Below are 14,232 nucleotides of genomic sequence, written 5' to 3'. Positions count from 1 at the left end.
GTTTTCTGTTCCCGAGATGGATCCAGCGAGTTAAATATTCACAAGGTACAATAGTGACAGCCGCATGCCTGCCGTTTAAAGGGCCAGCCAGCCTGGATGGTAGCCAGCATGTATGAATGATTTATGAACAGCTGATAGGAGAAGGAGGAGGAGGCTGGGGAAGGGGCTGGAGAGGAGGAGCGAGGGGGGAGGCGAGGACTCCGTGTCAGCTGGGGTAAGGGCGAGGAGACAAAGAAAACCACTTAGGGAGTGTTGAGAAAGAGTAGCTCCATGTGTAGACAGAAGATGCAGATGTTACCATTCCCCACACAGCAGACCCAACACTAGGCCGACAGTCCCCCATCTGCTGGCGATCTGCCCCACCGCACCCCACCGCCCCTCGTCCTTGCCCCTTACCATGGATTATTCTTAGCTACAAACCTCGCTCCAGCAACACAAATATTCCCATCCATGTACAAACCCGAAAACCAGTCCCCGGCGTCACCCTCTTAGGGCGAAGAATCAGGTCCCTTTAACTGTATCAGCGCTGGGCTCATTCACAAGGTTATAACTAATGAGTGGTGACATCACCGCTATAGTATAAATGTGTCATGGAGGCTGGCGGATCAGATGGACAAGGCGAGGATACTCTGTGAGGACCAGCGGGAAAGTATATATTATCTGGGTGTACACATCACCCCTGTATATAGACACCAGGGTACGGATATACAGCATCAGCCCGTATATAGACACCAGGGTATGGATATACAACATTACCCTGTATATAGACACCAGGGTACGGATATATAACATCACCCTGTATATAGACACCAGGGTACGGATATACAGCATCAGCCCGTATATAGACACCAAGGTATGGATATATAACATCACCCTGTATATAGATACCAGGGTACGGATATACAACATCACCCTGTATATACACACCAGGCCCAGATGTACTACATTACCCTGTATATAGACACCAAGGTATGGATATACTCCATCTCCCCTGTATATAGACACCAGGGTGCGTATATACCACATCACCCCTAAATATAGAGACCAGGCCCAGATATACTACAACTCCCCCCTTCCCACCCCTGTATATAGACTCCCGGCCCTGGATATACCGGGTCACCCCTATATCACTCCAGGCTCTATACGCACTTCTATATACCCAGGGAATTACAGGGGAGGAGTGAGCAGGAAAACCGGAGATGAAAAGAAAATGGAGCAGGAAATCAGATAGGAAGAAGATGGGAGCATGTGAGGCCTGACAGGAAGAGAGTCCAAAGGAAGCCAAGAGAGGAAGAGTGTGGGAAGTGGAAAAGAAACAGAAAAATGTGCGAACCAAAAAGTGACAAATAGGAAAAAAGTGAAGGCTAACGGGGAAGAAAACACAAAGCAAGGCGAGCAAGGAAAGCGGAAGGAAGAAGTGAGCAAGATAGAAAAACAACTGGAAGTAAGGAAAGCAAGAAATAGAAGACTGAGAGAAGTGACGAAACCTAGAGAAGAGAAGAACAAAGAAAAAGAGGCCGAGGAAAGCGACAGAAACAAGAGAGGCCGAGGAAAGCGACAGAAACAAGAGAGGCCGAGGAAAGCGACAGAAACAAGAGAGGCCGAGGAAAGCGACAGAAACAAGAGAGGCCGAGGAAAGCGACAGAAACAAGAGAGGCCGAGGAAAGCGACAGAAACAAGAGAGGCCGAGGAAAGCGACAGAAACAAGAGAGGCCGAGGAAAGCGACAGAAACAAGAGAGGCCGAGGAAAGCGACAGAAACAAGAGAGGCCGAGGAAAGCGACAGAAACAAGAGAGGCCGAGGAAAGCGACAGAAACAAGAGAGGCCGAGGAAAGCGACAGAAACAAGAGAGGCCGAGGAAAGCGACAGAAACAAGAGAGGCCGAGGAAAGCGACAGAAACAAGAGAGGCCGAGGAAAGCGACAGAAACAAGAGAGGCCAAGGAAAGCGACAGAAACACGAGATCAAAAGAATGAAAGAACCGACAAACGAAAGGAAAGAGAGCAAAAGAACAAACAAGACAGCAAAGAAGAAGAGACTAAGAATCAAGAGAGCAGAGAAGAGACAGAATGAAGAGAGAGCAGAAGAGACTGACAAAAGCAAAAAAACATATATATCAAGAGCGCAGACAATGTGAGCAGCGAAAGACTAAAGAGAACATGAGAGACAGAATCAAGAGAGCGCTGACAAAATAAAGACTGCACAAACATACACAACAGCAACAGAAGAGCGCAGAGGAGGGCAAAAGAGTGACAGAATGGAGACCAAGAGACAGATATAATGAAGCTCACAAGAGGCCAAAAGAGCAAGCGAGTCAACGACACAGGAGGCCGCAAATAAGGAGCACAGGAAGCTGAACATGTATGTCATGGGAAACCTAATGAAAGAGCCTGAAGAGCACAGGAAGCCTGGAGAGCAAGAGAATGAGGTCATGGCGCCCAAGAGTGTATGGGAGAGCGCCACACATGGGCCAAGAGTAGAAAACCGTAAACCCGGAGCATCTCCAACCATCATAAGAACATGAAAAGCATGGACAACCCAACCGGGAGAAGAGAGCGAGGAATGGTGAAGGTCAGAAGGAAGAAGCGCGCAGGAAACAGGAAGGGAAGCGAGCAGAGCAAGTGGAAGAAGATGGAGCCCAAAAAATAGTCATCAACCAAAAGTGCAAAAACGGAGTGAAGTCTGGAAGTGTCAAATAAGACGAGGTAGAATATGGGGCGAGCCTGACAGAGTGGTGACAACTGTGGCGAGCCGGATGGGTAGATCCTGCCCCACCGCTCCGAGTCCAGAGTCCAACGTTTCGCTCAGGAAAGATTTGGGAGCGCCGTCCGCACCTCCTGACACAGCGGGCACATGGCGCAAACCTGGCGCAGGGTTTCCACATACCGAGTTAACCCTTTAGGACAGACTAATTTGGTATGCAGATCGGTAATAAGACATGCCGCCGAGCGACCCATGAACCGGAAATAGTCGTCCCAAACAACAGCGCCCCCAATGGCTGCCTGAGATAATTCATTAAGACATAGCATATTACCAGCTGTGGGCTCCTACTATGTCTTAACCCTTTACAGGTTTCACCGAAGGACTATAAGTGACCGGTCACACCACAAATTCGGTTTAACCCCGTCATATGAAGACTGACAGCTCCTTCTGGAGACAATTGGACATTACCACGAAAAACACCTCAATCTGATTATCGCCTTAATCCGTTAATACTACAGCGCACCTTCCCCTTTAAATCTTTAAATACAAACCACAACCTACCCTAAAAATAACCTACCCCGGTGGTTCCCCGTATTAACCCTTCACAATACCCAGGGATATTCAATACATTAACTCTTTGTAGTACATGCGGATACTCACATCACCTGTAACCCTGACAACAATACCGGGTGTTAACCCTTTACGTCATCGCCGAACTGGTCAACCTGTTTATTAACCCCTAACGCAACGTAACACTTTCCGTGCCGGTCACACTGTGTATACAACTACGTTGTGTATACAACTATTCCGTAACACTGCATACTAAACTCGTATAGTAGCGCACAATACTCACTGTACCGGTCACACCGCGTATTAACCCTTCATAGTAGTACACAATACTCACTGTACTGGTCACACCGCGTATTAACCCTTCATAGTAGTACACAATACTCACTGTACTGGTCACACCGCGTATTAACCCTTCATAGTAGCACACAATACTCACTGTACCGGTCACACCGCGTATTAACCCTTCATAGTAGCACACAATACTCACTGTACTGGTCACACCGCGTATTAACCCTTCATAGTAGTATACAATCCTCACTGTACCAGACACACCGCGTATTAACCCTTCATAGTAGCAAATACTACTGACAGCGTGTATTAACCCTTCATAGTAGCACACAATACTCACTGTACCGGTCACACCGCGTATTAACCCTTTATAGTAGCAAATACTACTGACAGCGTGTATTAACCCTTGATAGTAGCACACAATACTCACTGTACCGGTCGCACCGCGTATTAACCCTTCATAGTAGTATACAATACTCACTGTACCGGTCACACCGCGTATTAACCCTTCATAGTAGTATATAATACTCACTGTACCGGTCACACCGCGTATTAACCCTTCATAGTAGTATACAATACTCGCCATGCCGGTCACACCGCTTATTAACCCTTCATAGTAGCACACAATACTCACTGTACCGGTCACACCGCGTATTAACCCTTCATAGTAGTATACAATACTCGCCATGCCGGTCACACAGCATATTAACCCTTCATAGTAGCACACAATACTCACTGTACCGGTCACACCGCGTATTAACCCTTCATAGTAGTATACAATACTCACTGTACCGGTCACACCGCGTATTAACCCTTCATAGTAGTATATAATACTCACTGTACCGGTCACACCGCGTATTAACCCTTCATAGTAGTATACAATACTCGCCATGCCGGTCACACCGCTTATTAACCCTTCATAGTAGCACACAATACTCACTGTACCGGTCACACCGCGTATTAACCCTTCATAGTAGTATACAATACTCGCCATGCCGGTCACACCGCGTATTAACCCTTCATAGTAGTACACACGACTCACTGTACTGGTCACACCGCGTATTAACCCTTCATAGTAGCACACAATACTCACTGTACCGGTCACACCGCGCATTAACCCTTCATAGTAGTATACAATACTCGCCATGCCGGTCACACCGCGTATTAACCCTTCATAGTAGTGCACAATACTCACTGTACCGGTCACACCGCGTATTAACCCTTCATAGTAGCACACAATACTCACTGCACCGGTCACACCGCGTATTAACCCTTTATAGTAGCAAATACTACTGACAGCGTGTATTAACCCTTGATAGTAGCACATAATACTCACTGTACCGGTCACACCGCGTATTAACCCTTCATAGTAGCGCACAATACTCGCCATGCCGGTCACACAGCATATTAACCCTTCATAGTAGTACACAATAATCACTGTACCGGTCACACCGCGTATTAACCCTTCATAGTAGCACACAATACTCACTGTACCGGTCACACCGCGTATTAACCCTTCATAGTAGCACACAATACTCACTGCACCGGTCACACCGTGTATTAACCCTTCATAGTAGTATACAATACTCACTGTACCGGTCACACCGCGTATTAACCCTTCATAGTAGTATATAATACTCACTGTACCGGTCACACCGCGTATTAACCCTTCATAGTAGTATACAATACTCGCCATGCCGGTCACACCGCTTATTAACCCTTCATAGTAGCACACAATACTCACTGTACCGGTCACACCGCGTATTAACCCTTCATAGTAGTATACAATACTCGCCATGCCGGTCACACAGCATATTAACCCTTCATAGTAGCACACAATACTCACTGTACCGGTCACACCGCGTATTAACCCTTCATAGTAGTATACAATACTCACTGTACCGGTCACACCGCGTATTAACCCTTCATAGTAGTATATAATACTCACTGTACCGGTCACACCGCGTATTAACCCTTCATAGTAGTATACAATACTCGCCATGCCGGTCACACCGCTTATTAACCCTTCATAGTAGCACACAATACTCACTGTACCGGTCACACCGCGTATTAACCCTTCATAGTAGTATACAATACTCGCCATGCCGGTCACACCGCGTATTAACCCTTCATAGTAGTACACACGACTCACTGTACTGGTCACACCGCGTATTAACCCTTCATAGTAGCACACAATACTCACTGTACCGGTCACACCGCGCATTAACCCTTCATAGTAGTATACAATACTCGCCATGCCGGTCACACCGCGTATTAACCCTTCATAGTAGTGCACAATACTCACTGTACCGGTCACACCGCGTATTAACCCTTCATAGTAGCACACAATACTCACTGCACCGGTCACACCGCGTATTAACCCTTTATAGTAGCAAATACTACTGACAGCGTGTATTAACCCTTGATAGTAGCACATAATACTCACTGTACCGGTCACACCGCGTATTAACCCTTCATAGTAGCGCACAATACTCGCCATGCCGGTCACACAGCATATTAACCCTTCATAGTAGTACACAATAATCACTGTACCGGTCACACCGCGTATTAACCCTTCATAGTAGCACACAATACTCACTGTACCGGTCACACCGCGTATTAACCCTTCATAGTAGCACACAATACTCACTGCACCGGTCACACCGCGTATTAACCCTTTATAGTAGCAAATACTACTGACAGCGTGTATTAACCCTTGATAGTAGCACATAATACTCACTGTACCGGTCACACCGCGTATTAACCCTTCATAGTAGCGCACAATACTCGCCATGCCGGTCACACAGCATATTAACCCTTCATAGTAGTACACAATAATCACTGTACCGGTCACACCGCGTATTAACCCTTCATAGTAGCACACAATACTCACTGTACCGGTCACACCGCGTATTAACCCTTCATAGTAGCACACAATACTCACTGCACCGGTCACACCGTGTATTAACCCTTCATAGTAGTACACACGACTCATATTGCCGGTCACACCGCGTTTTAACCCTTCATAGTAGCAAATACTACTCATGATGGCGGTCACAGCGTGTATTAACCCTTCATAGTAGCACACAATACTCACTATGCATTAACCCTTCATAGTACAGTGCCCAATACACTGCATATTAACCCACCAGAGTACAACACAATGTCCAGGGCAGCCATTAAACACCATATTAACCCTTCATAGTGACCAATGCAACCACCACATTGCATATTACAGCACAATACAATGTTCACTGCATATTAACCCTTTAAAGTAGTCCATTTCCCACCGCACACCACATAACACATCATGATGCGCTAAAACAACTGTGCAAAGTTCTATTAACCCCGCACAGACCACACGCCGATCCAATCACAGTACCGGAGGGATATATAACTTTACTGAACATTTCTCCGGCCTCATTATATATACCGCTCACGCTGCACGGTGTATACAGCTGTACCTGGCACGCTATACTCACCCCTCCACAGCGTACAATCCTCACACACACCTGGCACTTTAAGAGACATCAGAAGGGAGCGCACGGTACAAAAGTCACTGGACCTGTCAGACTGCATATTAACCCCTTCACAGCACCGGCAGTCCTGACAGGTACAGGAGTAACATACAGATGAGTGACCTGTAGGGCAGTGACACCAAGAAGGATTCATAACATGGGCAATAGCTCAGCGGAATACACAGCCAGATGGCAGTCACTGTACACGCCACTGCCATTACTGAATGTGCCCTTGTGTGCCCTGTTCATTGCAAGCCCTGTACAGCTTCTCCCATGGGCCCCGGCACTGCAATCACTGCATATACCACTGCAAGTCAATACATCCACTGCAATCCCGCCGCTAGTGGATATGCAATGCACGTCTTCATATCCTTGTACACTGCACCAGGTCACTGGATGTCAGCCTGTTCTCATTACACCTATACCTGGTGACAGTCGCTGCAGGCCACCGGCCATGTACACCGCAGGTAACCCCGACCGTGCTCATAGTCCGTGCCTGTCACCCCGTGTCCCCAACACTGCAAATCATCATTACATGTCACCTAACCCCGGTCCTCCATATTGGGTGTCCCTGTACACTGCTCGTCCCCTACAGGTCCCTGTCCCTGATCCCTACATTGTCTGCCCCAGATCTCCACAGGTGACTGTCCCTGATCCCTACTGCCCCCTGTCCTTGCACAAATAGTCAGCAGTGTGCAGCAGGTCACCCAAAGCCCCTCTTTCCTGCAGCCCCCCTCCCCATATCCTGCCCCCTCCCCACAATACATGTCACCCTGTCCCTGCAGACTGCACCAAGTCCATGCCTAACCCCCTGCCCCGGGTCATTGCACCCAATGGCTGCATCCCCCCCACCCAGTGCACCCTGCCAATGGTCACTCTAGCCATGGCCCCTGCACAACCCCCCCCCCCACCGGTGCAGCCATTCACTGTCCCCTGTACACACCAGGCGGTGGGATCACTACTAGACATTAACCCCTTCGGTTCCGCCCACTGACAACCCAGCCAGGCTTAACCCCCTGCACGCCGGAATGCAGCCCCTCCCCCCCCCCCAGCACATTAACCCTGTGGGGGAGGGGCAGTCCCGTGCACCAGATCTCGGTCCCTTTAAACCCCCGGCATTTAAATCCCCCTCAGTCCCTTTAAAGTTGCAGCCGGTGCGGCGGTGAGTAGCCCCTGCAGCCCCGGGGCCCCCCTGCTCTCACCTGCATGTGTCCTCTCCTAGGGATGACCCCTCCGATCTCCTTCCATCCAGACAGAGCAGAATAATCCCCAAAGTCCGGCGGAGAGCGGCGCCCCCCCTGCAGGCGGCACAGGGCGCTACAGTGCACGGGGCGAGCCTGGCATAGACGGGCAGAGCGGGCACAGCTCCTCTCCTCTCCTCCTTCTTCTCTTACACTCTCTGTCTCTTTCTCTCTCTCTTTTTTCCAATCTGTATTCAAACAAAGAAAGCTCCCCTCCCCCCCAGCCTGAGTCTCCCTCCTCCTCCTCCCCCCCGGAACACCAGCCTCGCTCTCACCGCCCATCCCTCCTCCTCCCCGGCAGCCCCCTCCCCTCCAACCCGTCCTCCTCATTCCCCGACATCCTGCCCTCTCCTGCCGGCTGCACAGGAGCAGCGCCGCCCCCTGAGGGGTGACAGGGAGAGGGAACCGACCGCCCCCTGCTGGGGGAGACAGAAGGGAGCTATGAGTCTGCCCCTCCTCCTATAGGGTGATACAGAAGGGAGCTATGAGTCTGCCCCTCCTCCTATAGGGTGATACAGAAGGGAGCTATGAGTCTGCCCCTCCTCCTATAGGGTGATACAGAAGGGAGCTATGAGTCTGCCCCTCCTCCTATAGGGTGATACAGAAGGGAGCTATGAGTCTGCCCCTCCTCCTATAGGGTGATACAGAAGGGAGCTATGAGTCTGCCCCTCCTCCTATAGGGTGATACAGAAGGGAGCTATGAGTCTGCTCCTCCTCCTATACGGTGATACAGACAGAAGGGAGCTATGAGTCTGCCCCTCCTCCTATAGGGTGATACAGACAGAAGGGAGCTATGAGTCTGCCCCTCCTCCTATAGGGTGATACAGAAGGGAGCTATGAGTCTGCTCCTCCTCCTATAGGGTGACACAGAAGGGAGCTATGAGTCTGCTCCTCCTCCTATAGGGTGATACAGAAGGGAGCTATGAGTCTGCCCCTCCTCCTATAGGGTGATACAGAAGGGAGCTATGAGTCTGCTCCTCCTCCTATAGGGTGACACAGAAGGGAGCTATGAGTCTGCCCCTCCTCCTATAGGGTGATACAGAAGGGAGCTATGAGTCTGCCCCTCCTCCTATAGGGTGACACAGAAGGGAGCTATGAGTCTGCTCCTCCTCCTATAGGGTGATACAGAAGGGAGCTATGAGTCTGCCCCTCCTCCTGTAGGGTGATACAGAAGGGAGCTATGAGTCTGCCCCTCCTCCTATAGGGTGATACAGACAGAAGGGAGCTATGAGTCTGCCCCTCCTCCTATAGGGTGATACAGAAGGGAGCTATGAGTCTGCCCCTCCTCCTATAGGGTGATACAGAAGGGAGCTATGAGTCTACCCCTCCTCCTATAGGGTGATACAGAAGGGAGCTATGAGTCTGCTCCTCCTCCTATAGGGTGACACAGAAGGGAGCTATGAGTCTGCTCCTCCTCCTATAGGGTGACACAGAAGGGAGCTATGAGTCTGCTCCTCCTCCTATAGGGTGACACAGAAGGGAGCTATGAGTCTGCTCCTCCTCCTATAGGGTGACACAGAAGGGAGCTATGAGTCTGCCCCTCCTGTAGGGTGATACAGAAGGGAGCTATGAGTCTGCCCCTCCTCCTATAGGGTGATACAGACAGAAGGGAGCTATGAGTCTGCCCCTCCTCCTATAGGGTGATACAGAAGGGAGCTATGAGTCTGTCCCTCCTCCTATAGGGTGATACAGAAGGGAGCTATGAGTCTGCTCCTCCTCCTATAGGGTGATACAGAAGGGAGCTATGAGTCTGCCCCTCCTCCTATAGGGTGATACAGAAGGGAGCTATGAGTCTGCCCCTCCTCCTATAGGGTGATACAGAAGGGAGCTATGAGTCTGCCCCTCCTCCTATAGGGTGATACAGACAGAAGGGAGCTATGAGTCTACCCCTCCTCCTATAGGGTGATACAGACAGAAGGGAGCTATGAGTCTGCCCCTCCTCCTATAGGGTGATACAGAAGGGAGCTATGAGTCTGCCCCTCCTCCTATAGGGTGATACAGAAGGGAGCTATGAGTCTGCCCCTCCTCCTATAGGGTGATACAGAAGGGAGCTATGAGTCTACCCCTCCTCCTATAGGGTGATACAGACAGAAGGGAGCTATGAGTCTGCCCCTCCTCCTATAGGGTGATACAGAAGGGAGCTATGAGTCTACCCCTCCTCCTATAGGGTGATACAGAAGGGAGCTATGAGTCTGCCCCTCCTCCTATAGGGTGATACAGAAGGGAGCTATGAGTCTGCCCCTCCTCCTATAGGGTGATACATAAGGGAGCTATGAGTCTGCCCCTCCTCCTGCAGGGTGTTACATACATAGGGAGGCTCCTCCTCCTACAGGGTGTCATAGTGACAGTAGTTTGGAGCGGTAGCCATGTGACCCGTGTAGTGCGGTGTGTGACACACATAACCTGTCTGATGTGTAACACGCCTGTGTTTGGAGGGTGTCGCCCGTGCAGGGTGGGAGGTGACGCCTTCAGAGTCTATTACAGAGTTGATAGTGACAATAGAGCGGCATCAGGTACGGGGTGTACACATGGGCGTGCTCACCCTGCGGCTGGCTGTATATACCCGGTGTACACAGCTGTGTACAGGTTCTGGCACACGGCCCAGTCCCCTCTCTCCTGCTTATTACATAACATCTGGAATGTGTCCTCACCTCACCCCTCACACCGCACCTCCCTCCCCAGCCCTGACCTCCCCTCCTGAGCAGCAGAGGTGTGAGGGAAGGGGGAGTCCGAGGTGTGCGAGGGGGGTTACTGCAGATGTGGTGGGGGGCCATACCACTGCTCTGCGCTTACACTCTATGGTTTTTTTCTGCAAGGAATAAGCGGAGATTTGCTGGAATTACCGGGACAGCTGGCGCGCGCTCTCTTATATACACTGGAGCGTGTAAGCGTGTATACCCCAAGATACAGCATCGCTACACTAGGAGCCATATAGTGGGGTATAGGTCAGGTCAGCTGTCCGCCCAAACGGGGGGAGTACCCCAAATTTGGTCCTAGTGCAGTACGCGTTGATAAACTTTATGGCCATGCAAATTCGACTAAAGTTGATGAAAACGGATCATTTTGACCATGACCAATGTCCATCCCGTGGAATTTCAATCATAAATGACCGCCATTGTTGGCTGGTAAGAAAGAGGAGATGTTTGGAAGAACGTTCCTTGGAAGAAGATTCCCAGAAAGATCAATTGTCCATCGACTGCATCGGAGTAGAAATTGTCCATTGTTCTTTCGAATGTTGTTCAACCATCTACCTGGTGGCTCCTCGTGTATACGTCCATCTATCTGCTGGCTCCTCGTGTATACGTCCATCTATCTGGTGGCTCCTCGTGTATACGTCCATCTATCTGCTGGCTCCTCGTGTATACGTCCATCTATCTGGTGGCTCCTCGTGTATACGTCCATCTATCTGGTGGCTCCTCGTGTATACGTCCATCTACCTGGTGGCTCCTCGTGTATACGTCCATCTATCTGCTGGCTCCTCGTGTATACGTCCATCTATCTGCTGGCTCCTCGTGTATACGTCCATCTACCTGGTGGCTCCTCCTGTATACGTCCATCTACCTGGTGGCTCCTCGTGTATACGTCCATCTACCTGGTGGCTCCTCGTGTATACGTCCATCTACCTGGTGGCTCCTCGTGTATACGTCCATCTATCTGGTGGCTTCTCGTGTATACGTCCATCTATCTGGTGGCTCCTCGTGTATACGTCCATCTACCTGGTGGCTCCTCGTGTATATGGCCATCTACCTGTTGGCTCCTTGTGTATACGTCCATCTATCTGGTGGCTCCTCATGTATACGTCCATCTATCTGGTGGCTCCTCGTGTATACGTCCATCTACCTGGTGGCTCCTCGTGTATACGTCCATCTATCTGGTGGCTTCTCGTGTATACGTCCATCTATCTGGTGGCTCCTCGTGTATACGTCCATCTACCTGGTGGCTCCTCGTGTATATGGCCATCTACCTGTTGGCTCCTTGTGTATACGTCCATCTATCTGCTGGCTCCTCGTGTATACGTCCATCTATCTGGTGGCTCCTCGTGTATACGTCCATCTACCTGGTGGCTCCTCGTGTATACGGCCATCTACCTGTTGGCTCCTTGTGTATACGTCCATCTATCTGGTGGCTCCTCATGTATACGTCCATCTATCTGGTGGCTCCTCATGTATACGTCCATCTATCTGGTGGCTCCTCGTGTATACAGCCATCTACCTGGTGGCACCTATAGCTTTGCCATGCAGGACCACCTGTGCATACACAACCAAATCTGCCGATTCCAGCGAGAACAGCTAATCGTCTAATGTGTCCTCAATGTCTGGCCGAAGTTCATTTTTCAGAATGGGGCATGTCGAATTTCAGTATTGCCAATCCTTTGGAGGCATCTTTGGAGGTTTCCAACGTTGGCTTATCCTCACTGAGAGCACACACGTCTGAAGAAAGCATTCGTGTGTATGGGGAGGTCGGAAGACTTAGCTGTCAGCTAGTAAAGGTCTATGGCCAGTTCCAGATGTTTCTAGACTTGGTACATCATGGTAAATCCAAGTCGTGAGATGAAAAGAATATGTAATGACCATTTGCAGAGATCAAAGGAACGAGGAGACTCGGAAAAAAAATTGGGCAAACCCATCTCATTCCTTCAGGTTCCCCACCCAGAAACTCGGTGAGAAATTTTGTTCTGAGGACCCTCCAACCAGCTGTTTATGGTGGGGACACATTGTGGACAGTGGAGTTCCTCTATTGTGGATGACTTTGTTGCACTCCAACGATAAGCGTAACGAAGTTGTCCGAGGGGGTGGACTTATCCAAATCTCAATATCAAAATTTACAATCAAAGGTGTAAACACGATCATCATCGTGACTGCATGGTCAGGAAGAACTTCACCGCTTGTAGCTGTTCAAACTTTTTGGTGTGATAGCTCTTCGTGTCAATGGACATCTCCTTATCATCCTAAAGACCAGACTCTAGTAGGACGTCGATGTCAAAAGTGATCAACACAAACATGCAGATGTTTTTTAAAAAGTTTTTGTGGTCAATCGTCACTCGGTTCTATCCGGTTATCTAGCTAAGGACTCTTCGCTCGAAAAAATCTGCCTCAATTGGCGAATCCCCATCTTAGACGTGTCGTGAGAAGGTCTAAAGAAAAAAACAACAAAAAACAGTCATCAAACACAGATGACCGACGGTAGACATGAGGTTGTTGTCAGCATATTCCGCCTCTGGGGGCTGTCAGAGAAATATTCTAAATCTCCGGGCAGCTGTGGTTTATCAGACACAAAGCATCCAGTGAGTCGATGAGTATCTAGAAGACTACACAAACTCTATTCTCGACATTTGTACCTTGAGCGGACCTCAAGTCAACTCGCTGGGAATGAAATTCATCATCAGGAGTTGTCTCAGGTTGGGCCACGATGGTGTTTTTACCCTTCATGTGCGCAGCAGATGTTTCTCCACCTTAGTTTGACTGCAGCTTTCAGCACGAAAACGTTTCATGTTCTCGGAGGGTGGCGGAGATGACAAGGTCTGATCCCTGCCGACTTGAAGACCGAATGGTCAATTCTTGAGGTTGTTTACGTTGAGGATATCCAATTTGGGGGCTCAGTTTAACCTTTGCAAATTTTTGGGCAAGGTGGAGGCCAAAAGAAGGGACACCGTCTAACTAAGGGTGTCAGATGTGTCTCATAGATGTAAGACAGTGGTCCAAGCTCGAAGAACTGGTCGGAGTAGTTGATAGTCAATGTCTATTTTTGAAAAAGTAATACACAGTCCGGTCACATTAATGGCAGAGCGGACCCCTGCGAGACGTGCAGGAAGAGAGGGGATGTTGTGATGATGTCACTGGGATGTTGAGCCATGTGCCGTGGCCAACTGCGCTAGGTTACACGGTTGATCATCCATGACGCGAACAACCCGAT

General features: G+C 49.6%; 1 protein-coding gene across 2 annotated transcripts in view; it reads right to left on the bottom strand.

Moving 5' to 3' along the window:
- The window catches only part of KDM6B (lysine demethylase 6B), a 456,451-nt gene that overhangs the window by 373,189 nt on the left and 69,030 nt on the right, over positions 1 to 14,232 (bottom strand). Inside the window, exon 1 of one of the 2 annotated variants that reach the window (XM_075272437.1) lies at positions 8,281 to 8,508. The exons of the other annotated variant lie outside the window; for it this stretch is intronic. The gene's annotated coding sequence lies outside the window, so the exon portion shown is untranslated. Of the gene's footprint in view, positions 1 to 8,280; positions 8,509 to 14,232 lie in introns of those variants that run through there. 2 annotated transcript variants of the gene reach the window in all.

This window comes from Leptodactylus fuscus, chromosome 5 (genome assembly GCF_031893055.1).
Source record: "Leptodactylus fuscus isolate aLepFus1 chromosome 5, aLepFus1.hap2, whole genome shotgun sequence".
In the NCBI taxonomy this organism is placed as follows: Eukaryota; Metazoa; Chordata; class Amphibia; order Anura; family Leptodactylidae; genus Leptodactylus; species Leptodactylus fuscus.
The sequence above is the reverse complement of the archived record's forward strand: the minus strand, read 5'-3'. Positions and strand labels throughout refer to the sequence as shown.